This window comes from Mytilus trossulus, chromosome 13 (assembly GCF_036588685.1).
Source record: "Mytilus trossulus isolate FHL-02 chromosome 13, PNRI_Mtr1.1.1.hap1, whole genome shotgun sequence".
NCBI lineage: Eukaryota > Metazoa > Mollusca > Bivalvia > Mytilida > Mytilidae > Mytilus > Mytilus trossulus.
This window is the reverse complement of record NC_086385.1, coordinates 5,287,213-5,311,577: the sequence shown is the minus strand read 5'-3', so window position 1 is coordinate 5,311,577 and position 24,365 is coordinate 5,287,213.

The following is a 24,365-nucleotide window of genomic DNA, read 5'->3' as shown; positions in this document are numbered from 1 at the left end:
TTGACAATTTCAATGTTACCCATATACGTAGCCCTATACAAAGGGGCTTCTATATTTCTATAAAAGTTTTTAGGATCAAACTTACGTACTAATAGATATCGTACAATTTCAATTTTACCTTCACATACACATTTGAATAGAGGCGAAGCATCTCTTTTACAACTAAAATTTGAATCGTTTTCTTGCTGTAAAAGTAATATTGCAATATTGTCGTGACCATTGACAATAGCCAATGAAACCATATTCCAATACAAATGCTTCAGGGAGAGATCAAAAACAATTTTATAGCTGAGCAATTCCTTGACTATATCATAATAGCCGTTCTCTACAGCTGTATACAAAGATATCTCTATGTTTGAATGACTATATTCTCCAAGGTTGAACATCTGCCTTTCCGGTACTGTTTTTAGTTTTACATATGTACTTCAACAATAATCGTACTATTTTTATGTACCCTTTACTTGAAGCTGTTAACAAAGGTGATGCTATTTGGTCACATTCAGTGACATAATTGTGTTCAGCATTATGACTTAATAACAATCTACCACTTTTGTATAACCTTTACTTGCTGCTTTATGAAGTGGTGATATTTTATACACTTGGTATTGTCCATACTTTTTTGAACTTTTTGTATAAAAATCTTTAAGGTATGATTTTACAGTTTTTATATCCCTATCGTACACAGAACGATCAGCTTTATCAGAAATTCTCCTACCTTCGTCACATTTGATTTTTAAAACACGACGAAGAGGTGGAGGAGAATATCGAGGGGAACCTTTAACGTTACGTGTGTTATCACATATACTGTTTACTGTAATAACAGGATATATATTATCAATGTGATTCAGCCAGTTAAAACATGCATGAAAATTTGGATTAGCGTTTTGCTTTAACAATAATCTAACAACATCAATGTATCCGTTGTGTGCAGCTTTAAATAAAGCTGTTTCACCATCCCAGTATATATGATCAAAATTTATCATATTGGGTACGAAAATGGATACAATATCACAAAAACCTCGATCTAACACCAACATTAACATTGAAAATATGGGTTAATCTGGTAATGAAAAATCTATATTATTTGGAATGCTTTTTGTAAAGTTCAAACGAAAAGAAGTATTATCTTAATTTTGATTTGAGAAAACATTTTTAATGTAGCCTTGATCTATGTCTTTTTTCAGTCTTTCAATATATTTGTTTTCCTGTTCTAATGAAATTTGCATGACAATTTCATGCATGTCATTTTCTCTAGGTAATCTACTCAGTGCAAATCGATCGCGAATGACATCTGTGTGTGCTAAATCTATCAAGAGGTCAAACATATTCTCACCACAAAAAAGCACAAAAATGTCAAAAAACTTATCATGTATGATAGTATATTCAGTGTTTCGTTTTTCGAGATAGGAGTTTTTTAGCTTCTCTATTTCATTTTTGACAACTTGAACTGAGAGGTGTGATTTCAATTCAAAATTACGGGAAATAACTTTAAGTAAAGGTTCGATTTTAGTTACCTCAGTTAAGGAACTTTCCTTTATACAGTTATTATAGACTACGAATAAGAATAGTGTTGCCAATGCAGTTTGTTCAAATGATTTCATATCTAATAAAACAGCGCTTACGGATTCAATTGAATGTTTAAAATATTCAATTACATTACCAGACTTTTGTTGAGAATACAATTGACAAAGAAGCGGAAAAAAGTAGAATTCAGACCATGCGTTCGAAGATTTAAGAAGTTGTATTTCATCTTTTGTTAAATATAAATTTGCAATATTTAGCCTTTCGTCACCCGTTAAGCAATAATCGCTTGCTGAAAAGTCGCAACTAGTTTCTGTTAAACCTTCATTTTTTTTAACTATTTGGTGTTTGAAAATATATGTTTTATTTGCATTACGCTAACAGTTTAACACGATTGCTGTTGATCATTATTTTGATATCTTTCCCCATTTCTAACCATTTCATTGCTTTATCTTGCTCAAATGTGTAAGCGCCAAAAACATTATGCATTACAAATATCTGTTTACTGTCAGGATTATAATAGTTTTTCATCTGTTCAGGACTGCTTACAATAACTATGTCATAGTCTTGTATCCGCGCTAGCTGCAAAGCGATAAAATGTATTGCAGTAGACTTTCCGCAGCCCGATGGTCCAACGGCTACTGCTATGTTATGTAGTTCAACCATTTCTGATAATCTTTTCATTGCTCTTGTCTGTGCAACATTATCTATATCCCATTCAAGTATTCTACCTTCACATGTTTCTGCAACGAAAAATGCGATAATAGTGATAAAGCTTTCTTTTGTCATCAAGCTCAACAATTGAAAAAAAAAATACATTTTCGAACGAGAGTCTCAAAATGGAATAATTTTGAATATCAAGACAACATTATATATAATTTTAAAAGGGGCAAGCTAATTTACTCTTTTTCTTTGTTCCGAATGTAGTGTATGCTTATATGTTGTTTTGGAGTTTATTTAGGGATTTATTTATTTAGAGCTTTTCTTTAATTCAATATTATTTGAGAAGGATTCAATATAATTGCTATCATACAAGTCCTATTGAATAAACTACTGTACTAGTGTAACCTCTTTTTCTTTTAAAGATACAGAGTAAAAAGGGATTCATAAATGAAATTAACTTGAAAAAGTACTTGTTGCTCGGTTCTTGAATACCCGTACTGGAAAAAAAAGAAATCTTACAATATTGATAGGTCCTGGCGCCCCTTTTCGAGATATTGTTTGGATTTTTTTCGAAATATTGCAGGGAAAAAGCTGACTCGGACTAACCTATATTCGCATTTGTATTATTTGGGTCTTTAATTCATAGAGAAAAAATCAGGAATCTGCCTTAATTTCGGGAATGATCTTTTACGAACTATTAAGTTTTACATGAAATGAAAAATGGGTGTTACCTTACCGTGTTTAGTAGGGAAAACACCAAGGAGTCCATACACAAATTTATAATCCTCACATCTTTAAGTGTTGCATGATCAAAAACAGAATGATGTATATGTTTACGCTTATGTCAGTTTTGTTAAACCAAAAGTGTCAATGGTTATTATCACAGTTCGTATTTTATGGTACTTGATTGTAAAGGACGATAGTACATTGATATATTTGAGCTATCTCCTTTGCCCCATAAATAAAATCATTCAAAACTAATGCAATTGTAAAACCATGTTATCATATAATACAAATAAATGATACTATGCTGATAATGGAGGGAATACATAATAACATAGCAGAGTGAAACACTATAATTTGAAGAAACGATGACAATATATGGAACAACATGGAGAACGACACTTTCAAAATCAGCATTGTAAGGCACACTCCTTATCTTAAACCCGATTGTACTATGATATATATAGCAGAAAAAGAGAAGCTAAAGATACCAATAGAACATTCAAACTCATAGATAGAAAATGAACCTTCAACGCCAGAGCTAAAATAGAAAAAAATCGAGCAGTTCAATAAAAGTACACAAGAAACCACATAGAAAACTACAGACTAAGCAACACGAACCCTACCTAAGCTGAGGAGTGATATCACGTGCTCTGAAAGAGGAAGCAGATCCAGAACGGTGTTCAATCTTACTTTCCTTCTACCATTTGTCGTCAAAGACATGAACACAATGTAAACACTCGGTTGAACGTCTCATTTGGTGGTTATGTGTGTAAAGTTTTATCTGCATCCATCCATTAAAACAGGTTTTTTGTAAATGATCAATTTGTTAATCGACGTAAATACTGTATTGATTTTACAATGTATATCAGTAGGCTTAAAACCACCTTGGAGATAACTGGCCACAATACAAAACAGTAAGCCTAACGTCACCTTGAAGATCACTTACAGCAATCCATAACGGTAAACTTTGGAGTTAACTGAGCACCATGAAAAGCGGTAAGCTTAAAGACACCTTGGAGTTAACTGAGCACCATCAAAAACGGTGAGCTTAAAGTCACCCTGGAGTTAACTCACCATCATAAAAAACGGTAAGCTTAAAGCCAGCTTTGAGTTAACTGACCACTATACAAAACGGTAAGCTTAAATACACCTTGGAGTTAACTGGGTACCATAACGAACGGTAAGCTTAAAGACACCTTTGAGTTAACTGACCACCATACAAAACGGTAAACTTAAAGCCACCTTAGACTTAACTGACCCCATACAAAACAGTTAGCTAAAAGACACCTTGGAGCTAACTGAGCACCATACAAAGGGGTAACCTTAAATATACCTTGGAGTTAACTGAGTACCATAAGAAACGGTAAGCTTAAAGCCACCTTGGAGTTAACCGAGCACCATACAAAACGGTAAGCTTAAAGCCACCTTGGAGTTAACTGAGACCTATACAAAACAGTTAGTTTAAAGCCACCTTGGAGTTAACTGAGCACCATATGAAACAGTAAGCTTAGAGCCACCTTCGAGTTAATTGAGCCCTATAAAACAGTTAGTTTAAACCACCTTGGAGTTAACTGAGCACCATATAAAACAGTAAGCTTAAAGCCACATTGGAGTTAACTGAGCCCTATACAAAACAGTAAGTTTAAAGTCACATTGGAGTTAACTGACTCCCGAACAAAACGATAAGTTCAAAGTCACCGTTGAGTTAACTAAACACCATACAAAACGGTAAGTTTAATGTAGTCTCTTGGAGTTAACTGAGCATCATACAAATCGGTAAGTTTAATGTAGTCTCTTGGAGTTAACTGAGCCCTATACAAAACAGTTTGTTTTAAAGCCACCTTGCATTGGAGTTAACTGAGCCCTACACAAAACAGTTAGTTTGAAGCCACCTTGGAGTTAACTGACCACCATATAAAACGGTAAGCTAAAGCCCCCTTAGAGTTAACTGAGCCCTACACAAAACATTTAGTTTAAAGCAACATTGAAGTTAACTGTCCACCATACAAAACGGTAAGCTCACAGTCACCTTGGAGTTAACTGACCACCATACAAAACGCTAAGCTCACAGTCATCTTGGAGTTAACTGACCACCATACAAAACGCTAAGCTCACAGTCACCTTGGATTTAACTGACCACCATACAAAACGCTAAGCTCACAGTCACCTTGGAGTTAACTGACCACCATACAAAACGCTAAGCTCACAGTCACCTTGGAGTTAACTGACCACCATACAAAACGGTAAGCTCACAGTCACCTTGGAGTTAACTGACCACCATACAAAACGGTAAGCTCACAGTCACCTTGGAGTTAACTGACCACCATACAAAAGGCTAACCTTAACGACACCTTGAAGTTAACTGACCACCATACAAAACTGTAGGCTAAAGCCACCTTAGAGTTAACTGAGCCCTATACAAAACGATAAGCTTAAAGCAACCTTATAATTAACTGAGCACAATACAAAACAGTTAGTTTAAAGCCACGTTGGAGATAACTGAGCAGCATACAAAACGGTAAGCTTAAAGCCACCTTGGAGTTAACTGAGACCTATACAAAACAGTTAGTTTAAAGCCACCTTGGAGTTAACTGAGCACCATATGAAACAGTAAGCGTAGAGCCACCTTGGAGTTACATGAGCCCTATACAAAACAGCTAGTTTGAAGTCACCTTGGAGTTAACTGACCCCTATTCAAAACAGTTAGTTTAAAGTCACTTTGGAGTTAACTGAGCACCATATAAAACAGTAAGTTTAGAGCCACCTTCGAGTTAACTGAGCCCTATACAAAACAGTTAGTTTAAAGCCACCTTGGAGTTAACTGAGCACCATATAAAACAGTAAGCTTAAAGCAATATTGGAGTTAACTGAGCCCTATACAAAACAGTAAGTTTAAAGTCACATTGGAGTTAACTGACTCCCGAACAAAACGGTAAGTTCAAAGTCACTTTTGAGTTAACTAAACACCATACAAAACGGTAAGTTTAATGTAGTCTCTTGGAGTTAACTGAGCCCTATACAAAACAGTTAGTTTTAAAGCCACCTTGCATTGGAGTTAACTGAGCCCTACACAAACAGTTAGTTTGAAGCCACCTTGGAGTTAACTGAGCACCATACAAAACGGTAAGCTTAAAGCCACCTTGGCGTTAACTGAGACCTATACAAAACAGTTAGTTTAAAGCCACCTTGGAGTTAACTGACCATCATACAAAACGGTAAGCTAAAGCCCCCTTAGAGTTAACTGAGCCCTACACAAAACATTTAGTTTAAAGCAACATTGGAGTTAACTGTCCACCATACAAAACGGTAAGCTCACAGTCACCTTGGAGTTAACTGACCACCATACAAAACGCTAAGCTCACAGTCACCTTGGAGTTAACTGACCACCATACAAAACGCTAAGCTCACAGTCACCTTGGAGTTAACTGACCACCATACAAAACGCTAATCTTAAAGCCACCTTGGAGTTAACTGACCACCATACAAAAGGCTAAGCTCATAGACACCTTGGAGTTAACTGACCACCATACAAAACGCTAAGCTCACAGTCACCTTGGAGTTAACTGACCACCATACAAAACGCTAATCTTAAAGACACCTTGAAGTTAACTGACCACCATACAAAACTGTAGGCTAAAGCCACCTTAGAGTTAACTGAGCCCTATACAAAACGATAAGCTTAAAGCAACCTTATAATTAACTGAGCACAATACAAAACAGTTAGTTTAAAGCCACGTTGGAGATAACTGAGCAGCATACAAAACGGTAAGCTTAAAGCCACCTTGGAGTTAACTGAGACCTATACAAAACAGTTAGTTTAAAGCCACCTTGGAGTTAACTGAGCACCATATGAAACAGTAAGCGTAGAGCCACCTTGGAGTTACATGAGACCTATACAAAACAGCTAGTTTGAAGTCACCTTGGAGTTAACTGACCCCTATTCAAAACAGTTAGTTTAAAGTCACTTTGGAGTTAACTGAGCACCATATAAAACAGTAAGTTTAGAGCCACCTTCGAGTTAACTGAGCCCTATACAAAACAGTTAGTTTAAAGCCACCTTGGAGTTAACTGAGCACCATATAAAACAGTAAGCTTAAAGCAATATTGGAGTTAACTGAGCCCTATACAAAACAGTAAGTTTAAAGTCACATTGGAGTTAACTGACTCCCGAACAAAACGGTAAGTTCAAAGTCACTTTTGAGTTAACTAAACACCATACAAAACGGTAAGTTTAATGTAGTCTCTTGGAGTTAACTGAGCCCTATACAAAACAGTTAGTTTTAAAGCCACCTTGCATTGGATTTAACTGAGCCCTACACAAACAGTTAGTTTGAAGCCACCTTGGAGTTAACTGAGCACCATACAAAACGGTAAGCTCAAAGCCACCTTGGCGTTAACTGAGACCTATACAAAACAGTTAGTTTAAAGCCACCTTGGAGTTAACTGACCATCATACAAAACGGTAAGCTAAAGCCCCCTTAGAGTTAACTGAGCCCTACACAAAACATTTAGTTTAAAGCAACATTGGAGTTAACTGTCCACCATACAAAACGGTAAGCTCACAGTCACCTTGGAGTTAACTGACCACCATACAAAACGCTAAGCTCACAGTCACCTTGGAGTTAACTGACCACCATACAAAACGCTAAGCTCACAGTCACCTTGGAGTTAACTGACCACCATACAAAACGCTAAGCTCACAGTCACCTTGGAGTTAACTGACCACCATACAAAACGCTAATCTTAAAGACACCTTGAAGTTAACTGACCACCATACAAAACTGTAGGCTTAAGCCACCTTAGAGTTAACTGAGCCCTATACAAAACGATAAGCTTAAAGCCACCTTGGAGTTTACTGAGCACCATACAAAACGGTAAGCTTAAAGCCACCTTGGAGTTAACTGAGACCTATACAAAACAGTTAGTTTAAAGCCACCTTGGAGTTAACTGAGCACCATATGAAACAGTAAGCGTAGAGCCACCTTGGAGTTACATGAGCCCTATACAAAACAGCTAGTTTGAAGTCACCTTGGAGTTAAATGACCCCTATTCAAAACAGTTAGTTTAAAGTCACTTTGGAGTTAACTGAGCACCATATAAAACAGTAAGTTTAGAGCCACCTTCGAGTTAACTGAGCCCTATACAAAACAGTTAGTTTAAAGCCACCTTTAAGTTAACTGAGCACCATATAAAACAGTAAGCTTAAAGCCATATTGGAGTTAACTGAGCCCTATACAAAACAGTAAGTTTAAAGTCACATTGGTATTAACTGACTCCCGAACAAAACGGTAAGTTCAAAGTCACCTTTGAGTTAACTAAACACCATACAAAACGGTAAGTTTAATGTAGTCTCTTGGAGTTAACTGAGCCCTATATAAAACAGTTAGTTTTAAAGCCACCTTGCATTGGAGTTAACTGAGCCCTACACAAAACATTTAGTTTAAAGCAACATTGGAGTTAACTGTACACCATACAAAACGGTAAGTTCACAGTCACCTTGGAGTTAACTGACCACCATACAAAACGCTAAGCTCACAGTCACCTTGGAGTTAACTGACCACCATACAAAACGCTAAGCTCACAGTCACCTTGGAGTTAACTGACCACCATACAAAACGCTAAGCTCACAGTCACCTTGGAGTTAACTGACCACCATACAAAACGCTAATCTTAAAGACACCTTGAAGTTAACTGACAACCATACAAAACTGTAGGCTTAAGCCACCTTAGAGTTAACTGAGCCCTATACAAAACGATAAGCTTAAAACCACCTTGGAGTTTACTGAGCACCATACAAAACGGTAAGCTTAAAGCCACCTTGGAGTTAACTGAGACCTATACAAAACAGTTAGTTTAAAGCCACCTTGGAGTTAACTGAGCACCATATGAAACAGTAAGCGTAGAGCCACCTTAGAGTTACATGAGCCCTATACAAAACAGCTAGTTTGAAGTCACCTTGGAGTTAATTGACCCCTATTCAAAACAGTTAGTTTAAAGTCACTTTGGAGTTAACTGAGCACCATATAAAACAGTAAGTTTAGAGCCACCTTCGAGTTAACTGAGCCCTATACAAAACAGTTAGTTTAAAGCCACCTTAGAGTTAACTGAGCACCATATAAAACAGTAAGCTTAAAGCCATATTGGAGTTAACTGAGCCCTATACAAAACAGTAAGTTTAAAGTCACATTGGAGTTAACTGACTCCCGAACAAAACGATAAGTTCAAAGTCACCTTTGAGTTAACTAAACACCATACAAAACGGTAAGTTTAATGTAGTCTCTTGGAGTTAACTGAGCCCTATACAAAACAGTTAGTTTTAAAGCCACCTTGCATTGGAGTTAACTGAGCCCTACACAAACAGTTAGTTTGAAGCTACTTGGAGTTAACTGACCACCATACAAAACAGTAAGCTAAAGCCCCCTTAGAGTTAACTGAGCCCTATACAAAACATTTAGTTTAAAGCCACCTTGGAGTTAACTGACCATCATACAAAACGGTAAGCTAAAGCCCCCTTAGAGTTAACTGAGCCCTACACAAAACATTTAGTTTAAAGCAACATTGGAGTTAACTGTCCACCATACAAAACGGTAAGCTCACAGTCACCTTGGAGTTAACTGACCACCATTCAAAACGCTAAGCTCACAGTCACCTTGGAGTTAACTGACCACCATACAAAACGCTAAGCTCACAGTCACCTTGGAGTTAACTGACCACCATACAAAACGCTAAGCTCACAGTCACCTTGGAGTTAACTGACCACCATACAAAACGCTAATCTTAAAGACACCTTGAAGTTAACTGACCACCATACAAAACTGTAGGCTTAAGCCACCTTAGAGTTAACTGAGCCCTATACAAAACGATAAGCTTAAAGCCACCTTGGAGTTTACTGAGCACCATACAAAACGGTAAGCTTAAAGCCACCTTGGAGTTAACTGAGACCTATACAAAACAGTTAGTTTAAAGCCACCTTGGAGTTAACTGAGCACCATATGAAACAGTAAGCGTAGAGCCACCTTGGAGTTACATGAGCCCTATACAAAACAGCTAGTTTGAAGTCACCTTGGAGTTAATTGACCCCTATTCAAAACAGTTAGTTTAAAGTCACTTTGGAGTTAACTGAGCACCATATAAAACAGTAAGTTTAGAGCCACCTTCGAGTTAACTGAGCCCTATACAAAACAGTTAGTTTAAAGCCACCTTGGAGTTAACTGAGCACCATATAAAACAGTAAGCTTAAAGCCATATTGGAGTTAACTGAGCCCTATACAAAACAGTAAGTTTAAAGTCACATTGGAGTTAACTGACTCCCGAACAAAACGATAAGTTCAAAGTCACCGTTGAGTTAACTAAACACCATACAAAACGGGAAGTTTAATGTAGTCTCTTGGAGTTAACTGAGCATCATACAAATCGGTAAGTTTAATGTAGTCTCTTGGAGTTAACTGAGCCCTATACAAAACAGTTAGTTTTAAAGCCACCTTGCATTGGAGTTAACTGAGCCCTACACAAAACAGTTAGTTTGAAGCCACCTTGGAGTTAACTGACCACCATACAAAACGGTAAGCTAAAGCCCACTTAGAGTTAACTGAGCCCTACACAAAACATTTAGTTTAAAGCAACATTGGAGTTAACTGTCCACCATACAAAACGGTAAGCTCACAGTCACCTTGGAGTTAACTGACCACCATACAAAACGCTAAGCTCACAGTCACCTTGGAGTTAACTGACCACCATACAAAAGGCTAAGCTCACAGTCACCTTGGAGTTAACTGACCACCATACAAAACGCTAAGCTCACAGTCACCTTGGAGTTAACTGACCACCATAAAAACGCTAACCTTAACGACACCTTGAAGTTAACTGACCACCATACAAAACTGTAGGCTTAAGCCACCTTAGAGTTAACTGAGCCCTATACAAAACGATAAGCTTAAAGCCACCTTGTAATTAACTGAGCACAATACAAAACAGTAAGTTTAAAGCCACCTTGGAGTTAACTGAGCACCATACAAAACGGTAAGCTTAAAGCCACCTTGGAATTAACTGAGACCTATACAAAACAGTTAGTTTAAAGCCACCTTGGAGTTAACTGAGCACCATATGAAACAGTAAGCGTAGAGCCACCTTGGAGTTACATGAGCCCTATACAAAACAGCTAGTTTGAAGTCACCTTGGAGTTAATTGACCCCTATTCAAAACAGTTAGTTTAAAGTCACTTTGGAGTTAACTGAGCACCGTATAAAACAGTAAGTTTAGAGCCACCTTGGAGTTAACTGACCACCATACAAAACGCTAATCTTAAAGACACCTTGAAGTTAACTGACCACCATACAAAACTGTAGGCTTAAGCCACCTTAGAGTTAACTGAGCCCTATACAAAACGATAAGCTTAAAGCCACCTTGGAGTTAACTGACCACCATACAAAACGCTAAGCTCACAGTCACCTTGGAGTTAACTGACCACCATACAAAACGCTAAGCTCACAGTCACCTTGGAGTTAACTGACCACCATACAAAACGCTAATCTTAAAGACACCTTGAAGTTAACTGACCACCATACAAAACTGTAGGCTTAAGCCACCTTAGAGTTAACTGAGCCCTATACAAAACGATAAGCTTAAAGCCACCTTGTAATTAACTGAGCACAAAACAAAACAGTAAGTTTAAAGCCACCTTGGAGTTAACTGAGCACCATACAAAACGGTAAGCTTAAAGCCACCTTGGCGTTAACTGAGACCTATACAAAACAGTTAGTTTAAAGCCACCTTGGAGTAAACTGACCATCATACAAAACGGTAAGCTAAAGCCCCCTTAGAGTTAACTGAGCCCTACACCAAACATTTAGTTTAAAGCAACATTGGAGTTAACTGACCATCATACAAAACGGTAAGCTAAAGCCCCCTTAGAGTTAACTGAGCCCTACACAAAACAGTTAGTTTAAAGCAACATTGGAGTTAACTGTACACCATACAAAACGGTAAGCTCACAGTCACCTTGGAGTTAACTGACCACCATACAAAACGCTAAGCTCACAGTCACCTTGGAGTTAACTGACCACCATACAAAACGCTAAGCTCACAGTCACCTTGGAGTTAACTGACCACCATACAAAACGCTAATCTTAAAGACACCTTGAAGTTAACTGACCACCATACAAAACAGTAGGCTTAAGCCATCTTAGAGTTAACTGAGCCCTATACAAAACGATAAGCTTAAAGCCACCTTGGAGTTTACTGAGCACCATACAAAACGGTAAGCTTAAAGCCACCTTGGAGTTAACTGAGACCTATACAAAACAGTTAGTTTAAAGCCACCTTGGAGTTAACTGAGCACCATATGAAACAGTAAGCGTAGAGCCACCTTGGAGTTACATGAGCCCTATACAAAACAGCTAGTTTGAAGTCACCTTGGAGTTAATTGACCCCTATTCAAAACAGTTAGTTTAAAGTCACTTTGGAGTTAACTGAGCACCATATAAAACAGTAAGTTTAGAGCCACCTTCGAGTTAACTGAGCCCTATACAAAACAGTTAGTTTAAAGCCACCTTGGAGTTAACTGAGCACCATATAAAACAGTAAGCTTAAAGCCATATTGGAGTTAACTGAGCCCTATACAAAACAGTAAGTTTAAAGTCACATTGAAGTTAACTGACTCCCGAACAAAACGGTAGGTTCAAAGTCACCTTTGAGTTAACTAAACACCATACAAAACGGTAAGTTTAATATAGTCTCTTGGAGTTAACTGAGACCTATACAAAACAGTTAGTTTAAAGCCACCTTGGAGTTAACTGAGCACCATATGAAACAGTAAGCGTAGAGCCACCTTGGAGTTACATGAGCCCTATACAAAACAGCTAGTTTGAAGTCACCTTGGAGTTAATTGACCCCTATTCAAAACAGTTAGTTTAAAGTCACTTTGGAGTTAACTGAGCACCGTATAAAACAGTAAGTTTAGAGCCACCTTGGAGTTAACTGACCACCATACAAAACGCTAATCTTAAAGACACCTTGAAGTTAACTGACCACCATACAAAACTGTAGGCTTAAGCCACCTTAGAGTTAACTGAGCCCTATACAAAACGATAAGCTTAAAGCCACCTTGGAGTTAACTGACCACCATACAAAACGCTAAGCTCACAGTCACCTTGGAGTTAACTGACCACCATACAAAACGCTAAGCTCACAGTCACCTTGGAGTTAACTGACCACCATACAAAACGCTAATCTTAAAGACACCTTGAAGTTAACTGACCACCATACAAAACTGTAGGCTTAAGCCACCTTAGAGTTAACTGAGCCCTATACAAAACGATAAGCTTAAAGCCACCTTGTAATTAACTGAGCACAAAACAAAACAGTAAGTTTAAAGCCACCTTGGCTTTAACTGAGCACCATACAAAACGGTAAGCTTAAAGCCACCTTGGCGTTAACTGAGACCTATACAAAACAGTTAGTTTAAAGCCACCTTGGAGTAAACTGACCATCATACAAAACGGTAAGCTAAAGCCCCCTTAGAGTTAACTGAGCCCTACACCAAACATTTAGTTTAAAGCAACATTGGAGTTAACTGACCATCATACAAAACGGTAAGCTAAAGCCCCCTTAGAGTTAACTGAGCCCTACACAAAACATTTAGTTTAAAGCAACATTGGAGTTAACTGTACACCATACAAAACGGTAAGCTCACAGTCACCTTGGAGTTAACTGACCACCATACAAAACGCTAAGCTCACAGTCACCTTGGAGTTAACTGACCACCATACAAAACGCTAAGCTCACAGTCACCTTGGAGTTAACTGACCACCATACAAAACGCTAATCTTAAAGACACCTTGAAGTTAACTGACCACCATACAAAACAGTAGGCTTAAGCCATCTTAGAGTTAACTGAGCCCTATACAAAACGATAAGCTTAAAGCCACCTTGGAGTTTACTGAGCACCATACAAAACGGTAAGCTTAAAGCCACCTTGGAGTTAACTGAGACCTATACAAAACAGTTAGTTTAAAGCCACCTTGGAGTTAACTGAGCACCATATGAAACAGTAAGCGTAGAGCCACCTTGGAGTTACATGAGCCCTATACAAAACAGCTAGTTTGAAGTCACCTTGGAGTTAATTGACCCCTATTCAAAACAGTTAGTTTAAAGTCACTTTGGAGTTAACTGAGCACCATATAAAACAGTAAGTTTAGAGCCATATTGGAGTTAACTGAGCCCTATACAAAACAGTAAGTTTAAAGTCACATTGAAGTTAACTGACTCCCGAACAAAACGGTAGGTTCAAAGTCACCTTTGAGTTAACTAAACACCATACAAAACGGTAAGTTTAATATAGTCTCTTGGAGTTAACTGAGCCCTATACAAAACAGTTAGTTTTAAAGCCACCTTGCATTGGAGTTAACTGAGCCCTACACAAACAGTTAGTTTGAAGCCACCTTGGAGTTAACTGACCACCATACAAAACGGTAAGCTAAAGCCCCCTTAGAGTTAACTGAGCCCTATACAAAACATTTAGTTTAAAGCCACCTTGGAGTTAACTGACCATCATACAAAACGGTAAGCTAAAGCCCCCTTAGAGTTAACTGAGCCCTACACAAAACATTTAGTTTAAAGCAACATTGGAGTTAACTGTCCACCATACAAAACGGTAAGCTCACAGTCACCTTGGAGTTAACTGACCACCATACAAAACGCTAAGCTCACAGTCACCTTAAGGTTAACTGACCACCATACAAAACGCTCAGCTCACAGTCACCTTGGAGTTAACTGACCACCATACAAAACGCTAAGCTCACAGTCACCTTGGAGTTAACTGACCACCATACAAAACGCTAATCTTAAAGACACCTTGAAGTTAACTGACCACCATACAAAACTGTAGGCTTAAGCCACCTTAGAGTTAACTGAGCCCTATACAAAACGATAAGCTTAAAGCCAACTTGGAGTTTACTGAGCACCATACAAAACGTTAAGCTTAAAGCCACCTTGGAGTTAACTGAGACCTATACAAAGCAGTTAGTTTAAAGCCACCTTGGAGTTAACTGAGCACCATATGAAACAGTAAGCGTAGAGCCACCTTGGAGTTACATGAGCCCTATACAAAACAGCTAGTTTGAAGTCACCTTGGAGTTAATTGACCCCTATTCAAAACAGTTAGTTTAAAGTCACTTTAGTGTTAACTGAGCACCATATAAAACAGTAAGTTTAGAGCCACCTTCGAGTTAACTGAGCCCTATACAAAACAGTTAGTTTAAAGCCACCTTGGAGTTAACTGAGCACCATATAAAACAGTAAGCTTAAAGCTATATTGGAGTTAACTGAACCCTATACAAAACAGTAAGTTTAAAGTCACATTGGAGTTAACTGACTCCCGAACAAAACGATTAGTTCAAAGTCACCGTTGAGTTAACTAAACACCATACAAAACGGTAAGTTTAATGTAGTCTCTTGGAGTTAACTGAGCATCATACAAATCGGTAAGTTTAATGTAGTCTCTTGGAGTTAACTGAGCCCTATACAAAACAGTTAGTTTTAAAGCCACCTTGCATTGGAGTTAACTGAGCCCTACACAAAACAGTTAGTTTGAAGCCACCTTGAAGTTAACTGACCACCATACAAAACGGTAAGCTAAAGCCCCCTTGGAGTTTACTGAGACCTATACAAAACAGTTAGTTTAAAGCCACCTTAGAGTTAACTGAGCACCATATGAAACAGTAAGCGTAGAGTCACCTTGGAGTTACATGAGCCCTATACAAAACAGCTAGTTTGAAGTCACCTTGGAGTTAACTGACCCCTACACAAAACATTTAGTTTAAAGCAACATTGGAGTTAACTGTCCACCATACAAAACGGTAAGCTCACAGTCACCTTGGAGTTAACTGACCACCAACAAAACGCTAAGCTCACAGTCACCTTGGAGTTAACTGACCACCATACAAAACGCTAAGCTCACAGTCACCTTGGAGTTAACTGACCACCATACAAAACGCTAATCTTAAAGACACCTTGAAGTTAACTGACCACCATACAAAACTGTAGGCTAAAGCCACCTTAGAGTTAACTGAGCCCTATACAAAACGATAAGCTTAAAGCCACCTTGTAATTAACTTAGCACAATACAAAACAGTTAGTTTAAAGCAACCTTGGAGTTAACTGAGCACCATACAAAACGGTAAGCTTAAAGCCACCTTGGAGTTAACTGAGACCTATACAAAACAGTTAGTTTAAAGCCACCTTGGAGTTAACTGAGCACCATATGAAACAGTAAGCGTAGAGCCACCTTGGAGTTACATGAGCCCTATACAAAACAGCTAGTTTGAAGTCACCTTGGAGTTAATTGACCCCTATTCAAAACAGTTAGTTTAAAGTCACTTTGGAGTTAACTGAGCACCATATAAAACAGTAAGTTTAGAGCCACCTTCGAGTTAACTGAGCCCTATACAAAACAGTTAGTTTAAAGCCACCTTGGAGTTAACTGAGCACCATATAAAACAGTAAGCTTAAAGCCATATTGGAGTTAACTGAGCCCTATACAAAACAGTAAGTTTAAAGTCACATTGGAGTTAACTGACTCCCGAACAAAACGGTAAGTTCAAAGTCACCTTTGAGTTAACTAAACACTATACAAAACGGTAAGTGTAATGTAGTCTCTTGGAGTTAACTGAGCCCTATACAAAACAGTTAGTTTTAAAGCCACCTTGCATTGAAGTTAACTGAGCCCTACACAAAACAGTTAGTTTGAAGCCACCTTGGAGTTAACTGACAACCATACAAAACGGTAAGCTAAAGCCCCCTTAGAGTTAACTGAGCCCTATACAAAACATTTAGTTTAAAGCCACCTTGGAGTTAACTGACCACCATACAAAACGGTAAGCTATAGCCCCCTTAGAGTTAACTGAGCCCTACACAAAACATTTAGTTTAAAGCAACATTGGTAGTTAACTGTCCACCATACAAAACGGTAAGCTCACAGTCACCTTGGAGTTAACTGACCACCATACAAAACGCTAAGCTCACAGTCACCTTGGAGTTAACTGACCACCATACAAAACGCTAATCTTAAAGACACCTTGAAGTTAATTGACCACCATACAAAACTGTAGGCTAAAGCCACCTTAGAGTTAACTGAGCCCTATACAAAACGATAAGCTTAAAGCCACCTTGTAATTAACTGAGCACAATACAAAACAGTTAGTTTGAAGCCACCTTGTAGTTAACTGAGCACAATTCAAAACAGTTAGTTCAAAGCCACCTTGTAGTTAACTAAGCCCTATACAAAACAGTAAGTTTTATATAGTCTCTTCGGGTTAACTGAGCATAATAGTATTTCGAATAATTCATACATGTACTTTTGCAAACCGCACCATTTTATGTGAAGGGTTTGCGCCTGCAAACATGTTAAAACTCGCCACATTTTTAATCTGTCACCACGTCGGGAGCCTGTAGTAAGATAGAGTGAACAAAATTATTAAATCGACTTGCAAAGATTCATTTGGTTCAAATCTCATGAGTCAAAATTTTTCTAACCAACTTTTATGATTTATCAACTACTTCATATAGTATAAACTGTAACACTATGGTAGTCGTTAATTACTGTTTTTCCTGTATTGGGTTTAATAATTTGTTCTTGTGTTGTGCCTTTGCAAATTTGCTTCAGGTATGGTGAGGGAAAGGGTGTTGTTGGTGCCTTCAAATATGTTTATAACCGCTACATCATATTATGTGCCTGTTCTAAGTCAGGAGCCTGTAGCCCAGTGTTTGTCATTGGTTTATATCTGTTATATTTATTTTCTTTGATTGTTTTGTTATAATTCAAGCCGTTAGTTTTCTCCATTCAATTTTGTTTGTTTTTCATGTTCGGACCTTTTAAATGCTAAACAACCTATCCAGTTCTACCAGTGATTTTTCTTTTTCTTTTTTTTTCTTTTTTTTTGATCTTTTTGGTTTTCAAACTACAGTGCATACATACATTTTTACAAGACATAAGTGATTGACATGATATTTATAGCATTGTCATACTATTGATATTTTTCGAATAAGACACAGTAAAAATTTACAAGTAGATGATGGGCATACTCAGTATATGATACATTTAAAGGATACTTTTTATATATGATCATATCAAGAATAAATTTAATTAGATAACTTCCGTTAATGCCTCCCCCCCCCCCATTCTGTCGACAAATGACTCAAGTTTGTCTTTAGAAAGACATAAATATTCTAATATCTCCAGACGTCTCTTAAAAAAATTAAGAAAAGCTTGCACAGATAAATAAAGGCAACAGTAGTATACCGATGTTCAAAACTCATAAATCCATGGACAAAAATCAAAATCGGGGTAACAAACTAAAACTGAGGAAAACGCATTAAATATAAGAGAACAACACAACATTAAAATGTAACACACACACACACACAGAAACGGACCAGCACTAGAAAAAATACTTTGAGAACAACAAACATAACATCAAAACCAAATACATGAATTTGGGATAGACAAGTACCATGACACGTCTTATAGTAATGTGAATTCACACTAAAAAATAAGAGAAAACAAACCAAACAACGGAAACACAACGTTAAAATGTAACACACACAGAAACGAACTATAATATAACAATGGCCATATTCCTGACCTGGTACAGGACATAACAGATATTAACAGTCTGTTTAATTGTGTGTTCTTTACATAATTAATGTAATACTTTGCCTGTAGAATATAATAATTTAAAACTAAGTTATCAGAATTCAATATACCAAAAATGGCCCTGTCTTTATTCAAAAATATTTTTACTCCAAACACTAAATACCACAAATAAGAACACTCTCTAAAATTGCTTCATTTTTATATATTCAAAAAATGTTTGCTCTATAGATTATATTTCTTTACAACTGGCATAATCATTAGTTAATGAAAGTTTATATTTTTCAAGGAGATAATTATGTGAGACTATTCTGTGTAACACTTTATATTGGAAAGCTTGTAGTTTGCTTTCTAAAGGACATTTAAAAGTTAGTGAATAAATATTGTTCCACTTTTCGTCACTAATTTCTATATTAAAACTTTCTTCCCACCTTTGTTGTGAAAGGGGAGCAACACTTCCCCGATCGATAAAAAGTGAATATACATCTTTTGCGAATAATTTACTAATAGGTATATTTTTATTCTCATGCTCAAAAACGAATCCAAAGGAGTTGCTGTCAGGTGACATGTGTTTTTGTAATAACAAATCTTTCTAGTCACGTGGTATAGCAAGTTAAATAGATAGAATGTCTACAAAAGTAACATACCGGTTATATTTTTTGTTAATAGCGTCATGATACAAAAATTCGCCTTTATCATCTACAATATCATTAATGAACCTGATGCATTTCATGTATTAAGATCTGTAAAAAAATACTCGTTCTGTCAACTTTGATAAACGGATTGAACCGAATAAATTCTTTTCTAACATGAAATGCATTTAACGGGATGAAAATACCCTTGAAATGTTTCCAAGCAGATAACACTTCTATATTAAAAAAGAGGTGCTTTTAAATTTAAAATCTCAAATTCACATCTGTTCATAAATTAATCATCTAAATCAAAAAGGGAGAAGAATGCTTTGTTTTCATTTGGAATCATGTTCTGACAAAAATCTGTTTACCCACATTATACGAAAGGATAACCTGAATAACTTCCGATTTAACTTTCGGAGTACTACCATTCCATAAAAAGCTATCAATGTCCCGTTGTATTTAAGTGCATAAGATTTTGGTACATGTGTAGATGAAATGACATGAATAAGCTTCGACATTTCAAGTGATTAAGAATTACGATTTTACCGACCAAGGAAAGGTTTCTGATCCTCCATATTTTAAAAATTGATTCCATTTTTTCTATAGATATAGGAAGATGTGGTGTGAGTGCCAATGAGACAACTCTCCATACAAATAACAATTTAAAAAGTAAACCATTATAGGTTAAAGTACGGCCTTCAACACGGAGCCTTGGCTCACACCGAACAACAAGCTATAAAGGGCCCCAAAATTACTAGTGTAAAACCATTCAAACGGGAAAACCAACGGTCTAATCTATATAAACAAAAAGAGAATGCATGAATCTAAATTAGACCAAACCATTTATTCAAAAGCGTTAATTTTCAACCTAAGGTTTTAAAACCATCTGTCCATTTAATATGAAGGGAACCTTTTTTGTTAAATTTACTTTTTCAAATCCATGTTGCTTCGGTTTTAGAAAAAAATTACCTTTAACCTTGAACACTTCTGGAAATCATTAAAGGAATCTAATAAAATTTGCGCAGAAAATACATCTTTCAAAAAACAAGTGGTATGATCAGCAAACTGTGAAATTATTATTTCAGTATCCCCAATTTTTATACCAGATATCTGATTGTTCTTACGAATACTAATTGCCAGTAGTCCAAAGGCCAAAATAAAGAGAGAAAAAAGAGGCAAAGGAAACCCTTGTCTAACACCTCTCTCAATTTTGAATGGACTAGAACTAAATCCATAATTAACGACAAGACTAGATATATTTGAGTATAGAATTAAGACCCATTTCCGACACTTGCTACCAAAATTAAAACAAACCAATGCTTTTTTAATAAATTTCATTCTAGCGTATCAAAACCCTTTCAAAATCGACTAGTATATAAGCCCTGGATATTTTTTAAAAGTACTAAACAATATAATATGAGAAATAAGTCGTAGATTTTCAACAATATATCTACCAGCACCATATCCCGTCTGGTCCGAAACTATAAGTTTCGGAAGAAATAATTTCATTCTTTCCGCAATAACTTTGGCTAATAATTTGTAATCAAAATTTAAGAGAGAAAGAGGACGCCAGTTCGACAAGAGTGTTCTATCTTGATCTTTCTTTGGAATAAGAGTCAGAATACCCCGTCTTTGGTCTTTTGAGAGGGTTCCGGTCTCGAAGGAATATTCATAGCTTTCTAAAACATATGTTTTATATCAATCCAGAACAATTTGTAAAACTCAGCGGTAAACCCATATGTACCAGGGCTTTTATTATTTTTAAATGATTTTAAAACTTTAACGCATTCAAATTCTGAAATATCTGCATTGCATGTATCCTTTTCCTGATCTGTAAGCTTAGGAATGAAATTTAAATCAAAAAAGTTAGAAACACCTGAGTATTTATCAGGGTCTTCTTTTGATGAGTACGAATTTTCGTAAAAATGTCTATCTTTGTTAAGAATTTTTTCTTGTGAAAAAATATCAATGTCGTTTACAACTTATTTGTTAATTCATTTTTGTTTATAATTGCGTTTTTCTAATGATAAGAAATATTTGCTCTAAATCTTCTTTAACAATATCTAATTCAATCAAAAGTGTATATATATATATATATCTTTATCTAAATACAATGTACAAGAGAGATTTTTCAGAATTTCGTCTCGTCGTTTTTTTTAATTGAACTCTCTTTCCCTCAATTTAATGTTTTTATGTTTGGAATATTTGACGGTTGCGCCCCTTACTTCACTTTTTATTATATTCCATTTCAAATTTGTATTTCTAAATTGTGATATTTATTATTACATTCTGATAAAGTATTTTTGACTATATCCACATAATCTTTATCTGTCAATAAACCCGAGTTAAATTTTTAGAAACCGGGACCTCTCTCGCTAAAGTTTTCGCCTGACAGAGTCAATTTGATGAGACTGATCAGATTTTATAGACGGCACAATGGACGTTTTTGTAACACTGCTTGACAAAAAAAATCGATTTCAACCAAAAATCTAAGCGACATTATATAAGAGGAGTTCTTTGACGCCAAGTATATAATCTATAATCAACATTTTGTGTCCTCCAAATATCACATAACTCAAACTCTTCTATAAAATCTTCTAATTTACTCGTATGTTTGACAGGTTTGTAATATTTTGAACCACCCATTTTGTCTTAAGATGGATTTAATATCGTATTAAAATCTCCACCCAAAATAAGATTTTGATCTAACTTTTCGGTTAATAAAATCTTGATTTTTTCAATATATCCAATTTGTTCATTTTCAAAATTTTTGGTGGGCGCATAATAATTTACAAAAACAAAATCTGTGTTATCAATTTCAACAGTTAGAATGAAATACCTTCCGTTTTCATCTGCTATTCTAAAAGCATGTATAGTCTATTGAGCTGATGAACAAAATAGTAACACCTCTCGTTTCCCCCTGCGAAAAATATATCCACCTCATTCCATATAGATTATATGATTCAATACTGTGTGTTTCTTGCTAGAAAATGATGTCGCTTTGAAATTTTTTCAAGCAAAGAAACATGGATTTGCGTTTAAAACCATTTAAAACCATTTCCAAAGCTATTTACATTAATTAGTTATCAAAGGTACCAGGATTATAATTAAGAGGATGTCCAAGGAAAACTCAGGCAATGGTTGGCACATCATGGGACTCAGATTTCAATGAAACTTTACATGAGGTCTATTTAAGACATGAAATGAAAAAAAAAAAATGTCTGCGGGAAAAAATGTGCACGGTTGCCATGGCAACACGAGCATCATCATTTCGGCCTTAGAAACAGCCAAGAAAAACTGATTTTTACTACGTTTTCAATTCAACATTTCTTCTTAATCACAATTTAAAGAGCTTAACTATGTTGATACAAGATAATATCCACCTTAGTGTACCTATTCCATAAATTACTTGTTATAATCAATATATTGACAAAGGAAAAAAAACACCTAATAAGGACATCCAAAACACCAATTGTTCATTTTGCCAAAATCGGCCATTTTTGAAGTCTTCTCGAATTCCATCCATGGTAAATATTGGAAATTTACCATATAGAGCTAACAGATTATCATATTCTTTAATAAAAAGAACAAAAAATTTGGTGGGATCACATTCCTGTAAGGCTAAAAAAAATCGGAACAGCATTCCTCTCTCAGCTCAAAAAACTGCTTCAAACTGTATTATTGCCAGATCAAACTTCTACACATGCATGCATATTTTTCTTTTAATAAAGTCAAATCTCATTATTCTTAATGAAAGGGGTATCAGTAACTAAAAAAATAATAACTGCTTTCCTGTTTAATACATTTTAACATTGGTGCAGCCTCAATTTCTCCATGGATAATATAAGATCACGATGCAAGATGATCATGTATTTAAATTACACACAAACTCACAAATAAGCAAATAGTGATGGCAATGATTTATTTTTATTCCAATAGATCAATCTAATATTTAAATAAGGTTCAAGATAAGTTGAAAGAACACAATATTGCAAAAATTACAGAATAAAATAGGCAAGGAAAGAATCCGTGAACTTCACATTTATACCCGTTTCTAAGACCAATACCAACAAATTCTATTTTCGTCAGCAATATTTATTGTATGTACATGCACTACAAATTTTTAAACTAAGAATTTAACCATGACCTCCTTAAACTTGCAGACAGGTGCAAGTATTTATTTCATGTTTCTTGTCTCTCAATTTACAACAATAAAAGTCTAAATGGTACCATAGTGCACAAGAAAACTTCCATTAAAAAAACTAATTTCTGAAATAAATGATTCATGCAAATACATATATATATATATATTATAATTTTGTGTCATGGACTTTTAAATCTTGAACCATGATGGCTACATAAAAATTATGAAGCAGAAACAAACTGTAAATCTAAAGGAATTTCACAATAGGTTGGTCAAAACATTGCAATAAATATTTTAGTTCCAGCATAAAAGAACAAGAGTGCACACACTGAAATGTCTCGCCTTCTTTATTGCTAGATGTATATTTAACTAAGTAAAGTCAATTATCTCCCTTAAAATAGTTCCATCCTTAAATATTTTCCTTTGTCCACATCCTTAGAAAAATATTTCTCCTCACTAGTGAAAAATCTGTTCACGGCAAATGATTAGTCGAAATTTGATTATGACGTCAAAATGTTTTGTTTTCTTCTCCATTTTCCTATTGTGACGTCATGAAAAAAGGCGACCTTGCCTGATGACATCGCATATAAAGAACACAATTTTCTGAAAATCTTTGAAAAAGAACGATAAAAAGCATTAGAGAAACAGATTCCGACACTATAACTCATGTATAACGATATTTCTCCACTCTCGACAGTTAAATATTATTATTTAAAGGGCTCGGCAAGCCTTGCGCTTTAAATAATAAAATTTAACTGTCTCGAGTGAAGAATTATCATAGTACACTTGTTTTAGTGTAAGAATCTATATGTATCTGTTACCTCATTCATCTGTTCATGACTAGCAGCATTTTCCTCTTTGTTCTCCTCATTTATTTCCTCTATATTGTCTTCAACATCTCCTGTTTCATTTCTTTCCTGTAAAAATATACTAATTATAAACACATATTTCCAATATTGTTATATAAAATTGATATAGGTGACAACAGTTAAGAAAGTAAATTTTACATAACTCAGTTTTAAACATGTAA